This window comes from Schistocerca piceifrons, chromosome 1 (genome assembly GCF_021461385.2).
Source record: "Schistocerca piceifrons isolate TAMUIC-IGC-003096 chromosome 1, iqSchPice1.1, whole genome shotgun sequence".
Taxonomy (NCBI): domain Eukaryota; kingdom Metazoa; phylum Arthropoda; class Insecta; order Orthoptera; family Acrididae; genus Schistocerca; species Schistocerca piceifrons.
The window spans coordinates 1,041,702,217-1,041,707,466 of NC_060138.1; the positions used below are offsets into that span (position 1 = coordinate 1,041,702,217).

General features: G+C 43.2%; 1 non-coding gene across 1 annotated transcript; it reads left to right on the forward strand.

Annotated features, from left to right (window-relative positions):
- Positions 1–2,265: 2,265 nt before the first annotated feature.
- Positions 2,266–2,340, forward strand: Trnat-ugu. Its single transcript has one exon. It is a non-coding gene; the product is annotated as a tRNA-Thr (tRNA).
- The last annotated feature ends 2,910 nt before the right edge of the window (positions 2,341–5,250 follow it).

Consider the following 5,250-nt stretch of genomic DNA (forward strand, 5'->3'; position numbering starts at 1 on the left):
ATTTTGCAGCAAAAATAATCGATGAGCGAAGTATTCCAAAACTCAATCTTACGTTAATCATCATAAACTAAAGGTTATGCCTTGCCGATTTAGCCACATCCCTCTCTCCACTGTCATCCTCTTCAATTCTTCATACGATTTTATCCCCATATCTTCTTTGATGTTATTAAAATACGTTGCTCTTGGCCTGCCTCTTGGTTTTTTCCCTAAAACTTTTCCTTCAAATACATTCTTTAGGAACTAGTTGTGTCTCATTATGTGCCCTATCATTTTTGATTTTCTTCTTCCTATATCATTTAGCAGCGTTCTGTTCTCATTCACTTCTCTTAAGATCTGTTCATTACTTTTTCTATCTACCAAGCTTGTTTTCGTCATTCTTCTCCATATCCACATTTCCACTGCTTCCAGTCTCTTTTCCTCTGCCTTTCCCAGAGTCCACGCTTTACATCCGTGTGTTAAGACACTCCAGACAAAAGGTCTGACAACCTTTTTCCTACTTGCTAGGCTTGTATGATTGTCTGTTAGTAAATTCCTTTTATTTTGGAAAACTTGCTTGGACAAGGCTATTCTTCTCTTTATATCTGTGATACATTTATTGTCGTCAGTGATTGTGCTCCACAAATAACGGAAGTTCTCAACGTGCTCTAGAATATCATCTTCTAGTTTAAATTTAACTTTACCATTTTCTTTTTTTTTTCCTTACTACCATAGTTTTTGTTTTCATCTTATTTATCTTTAGATTAAATTCTCTTAGGATTTTGGCAAATTTTAGCAACATAAACTCCATTTCCTTTACTGAGTCAGCAAATACTACTATATCATCTGCAAAACGTTACGTTAAGTAATCGTTTGTCAGCACATAGAAACAAAAAGATAAAAGTGGCGCAGCTGATAACACTGGGAAGAGAGTCAGCATACAAGAGTCTTGATATCAGTGATTAGATGTACTTAATCGGATTATCAGGGACGGCAATCAATAAAATGTCTACCTCAAGCTCTAATGTATTACGTAACATGAAACCAGATGTTACGTGGCACCCTTCGTGTCTGCACGGGCTGGATGCTTCCTTGAGCGTCGAACAATCAGGACAACCTAGCTTCATACTGAACAACCAGAGCGTTGCACTTACATACAATATGCGATCAGAAGTATGTGAACATCCCTACATGATGCAGAATTGTCTATTAGATGTCACGACAAGGGGACCTGCGACGATAAAAGGAGGCGGCGAATACTGTGTTGTCAGTAGAGAAGCAGTGACAGCAGAATTGGCCGATCATGAGAGCTCGGTGGCTTCGAACGTTGACAACTCATTGGACATCACCTCAATAACAGATCCATCAACCCTTGTAAAGCTCCCCCAATCCACTAATGGTGATGTGATTGTAAATTGGCATGCGGGAGAATAACCACAGCTAAACCGACACCAGGGACGCTTCGTTACTGACGAACGGGGATTGTAGAGCATTGCAGAAGGTGGCTGAAAAAAAATTGCATGAAATCAGCGGAAGGAGTCACTTGAAGCTCCAAACTGATACGAAAGCTAGACCTAGAACCATTACTATATGTATGGTGTTAAAGAGAATGGGGTGAATTGGTCGAGCATCGACACATTTCTGTAGAAGCTAAGCGGCGCTTGAGGTTGTGTAAATAGAGCTATGTCTTTGGACAGTGGGTGACTGGAAACAAGCGACTTGGAGCGACCGAGCGAGGTGACGCAGTGGTTAGCACCTGGACTCGCATTCGGGAGGACGACGGTTCAAACCAGCGTCCGGCCATCCAGCTTAAGATTTTCCGCGATTTTCCTAAATCGCTGCAGGTCAATGTCGGAATGTTTCCCTTTGAAAACGCACGGCCGACTTTCTTCCCCATACTTCCCTAATCCAAAGGGACCGATGATGTCGCTGTTTGGTCACCTCTCCCGAATCAACCAGTCAACTTGGAGAGATGAATCACGCTTTACCCTGTGTCAGTCCGATGGAAACCTTTCTGCTATCAGTATACTTATATGGATATGGTGTCATGTCCGAAAGAACAGACACCACATCCATATAAGTATATAGTTTTTGCAATGACCTTCTTCTTCTGTGTGGATGCACACATATTTCCCGAACTCTTACGGGACTTGGTAAGAATGTCTTCCACGAGTAATGAGTGTGTTGGGGTGGGACACTACGTATGTAGTGTGTGGACATACAAGGTGAGAATGTGGGTCTCGCGGGAGGCGTGCGCGAGATAGTCCCTGCAGTCGCGCTGTCGTCTGTGCCCTCGGTGGCTCAGATGGATAGAGCGTCTGTCGTGTAAGCAGGAGATCCTGGGTTCGAGTCCCGGTCGGGGCACACATTTTCACCTCCCCCCGTTGATATATATCAACGCCCATCAGCAGCTTCAGGTATTAATATAATTCTAACTTTCTGCTATCTTGTGTAGCGCCAGCACTGAAGTACGGAGCCGTTAGTGTTACGATAGGTGGGTGTTTTTCGCGACTGCGCTTAAGAAAACGCTAAATGCGGAAGGATATGGACAAATTTTAGAGCATTATGTACTGCGTACAGTAGACGAACAGCATGGCAATGCACCCTGTCATAAAATATCATCTGTGAGGCAATCGTCAGTGGTCAGTAATGTTCCTGAAATGGATTGCCCTGCCCAGAGCCCCGACATGAACGCAGTGGAACATATCCGGGATGAGCTAGAACGTCGGCATCCCTCCAAATTCAATCACTACTTTCTCTGATTTCGGCTCTTCGGGAAGAATGGGCTGTTCTTCCTTCACAGACATACAGACACCCCTTTTAAAGCGTCCTAAGCCTAGATCCATCAGTCATAAAGGGGAATGGTGGACATCCCACATTAATGGTTCAAATGGCTCTGAACACTATGGGACTTAACACCTGTGGTCATCAGTCCCCTAGAACTTAGAACTACTTAAACCTGACTAACCTAAGGACATCACACATATCCATGCCCGAGGCAGGATTCGAACCTGCGACCGTAGCGGTCACGCGGTTCCAAACTGAAGCACCTAGAACCGCACGGCCACATCGGCCGGCCCCACATTAATATCCACTAACAGGTGCACGAGAATTTTTGGTCGGGAAATGTGATCTTACACAAATTAAAATTTAATTTTGCTTACGCATTCGTATACAGTATGCCATGTGGACTAAAATTATGAAATATTAGTGTCTTACAGTGCTATGAAATAAACATAAACTTTAAGAGCTTCCTTAAAGATATTCTTTGATGAAGTAGAAGGAGTTTCCCAACAAACAGTTGAAGGAAAGACTTTTTCGAAGGATTCTAGGGAAGTGTAGCACATCTCTTTGGGAAACAACATACAAGATTTTAATTCGTCCTATTATACTGTTCCAGCGACTAGAGTGCTTATCGAGTAGGTCTGTCGGAAGAAGCTGAAGGAGCACTAAGACACGTAGCTAGATTGTGTAAAAGGTCGGTTTAACGGAAAGTAAAAAGCAGCAGAGTACTTTAGGTATTCGCTGGAAGAATGGCGATGTTTTCTTTGAGCAACCTTTGCGTACACCAGCAGTATTTTTATCTTTCAAACACAAACCGAAAGTTTAGGGTGAGGCTAATACTGGTACACAGTACCATCCACTGTGCATTATTAAATAGTTTGCGGGGTGTGTAGCTCTAGGTACAAATGTTCAAATATGTGTGAATTCCTAAGGGACCAAACTGCTTAGGTCATCGGTCCTTAGACTTACACACTACGTAAAGTAACTTATGCTAAGAACAACACAAACACCCATGCCCGAGGGAGGACTCCAACCTCCGGCGGGAGGGGCCGCGCAGTCCGTGTTGTGACGCCTCAAACCGCGCGGCCACTCCGCGCGGCGCTAGGTACAGATGTACCCGTAGTAGTTCAGAAATGAATCAGGTACTGAAGATACGGTCGCGATCAAATGCGCTGATATCTCGTAGCTTGCATATCACTTTGTGGCCGCCTATGAATCAGACAGCTGGTAAAAAGTCTTTGCAAAATGATTCAAATGGCTCTGAGCACTATCGGACTTAACATCTGAGATCATCAGTCCCCTAGAACTTAGAACTACTTAAACCTCACTAATCTAAGGACATCACACACATCCATGTCCGAGGCAGGATTCGAACCTGCGACCGTGGCGGTCGCGTAGTTCCAGTCTGAAGCGCCTAGAACCGCTCGGTCACAACGGCCGGCTGAAGTCTTTGCGTTCACCCTGTTATCACATCGAACTGTTCCATTACCAGTGTGAGAGGTGCTCACTCTTTGACAGCTGGGTAGCTGTGTCTAACTCACTTTCTAGATAACAAACCTTCATTGGACTTGTGGATAGTGTTTACGAGAGAATAAGACTCAGAATCTGAATTTTGTTATCTTAGTTACATACAAATTTAGGTCATTGATTGAATGAACAGAAGACTCGTAAATTTAAGATCATTTAAAGATACGCAATGTTACTGAGACACTTTATATATCACCTTAAATACCCATTTAATTACTCTGTAATGATAGAATTTCTTACTTTTTAGAAATACTAAATCCATATTGTGGTTATTTCTGCGACTAAATTTTTTCGACACTATCATGATCAAAAAATATAGAGTCCGAAAATGAAGTTGTGATCTCTGTGACTTTATCATACTTCTAGTATTGAGGCAAAAAACTCTATAGTGCACCACATTAAGAAAGACGATTCATGAATATAAAGGCGTGGAATAAATAAAATATTTACCTCTGTGGAAGGTGACTGGAACAAATTCGTAGGCTTTTTAAATTACTCTATTTTGTAGTCGTAAATCCCTTTTTAAACTATTTAAGTTTACCAAAATATTATTTCAAGCATGTAACTCAGTCTCAATGTAGTTGTGGCTCAAGCAGGCGCGATGGACAAGGGACGAAAACATTGCCATACTTAGCGAGGGCCGGCCGGAGTGGCCGAGCGGTTAAAGGCGCTACAGTCTGGAACCGCACGACCGCTACGGTCGCAGGTTCAAATCCTGCCTCGGGCATGGATGTGTGTGATGTCCTTAGGTTAGTTAGGTTTAAGTAGTTCTAAGTTCTAGGGGTCTTATGATCACAGCAGTTGAGTCCCATAGTGCTCAGAGCCATTTGAACCATTTGAACTTAGCGAGGAAGAGAGTACCAGTGACGTCACAGCCAGCAGCGCGGTTATACAATGGCGAGCTCATGGCTACACGAAGGTCATTTACCACTTGCACATGGCCGAAGAGAGCTCGGTCGAAAG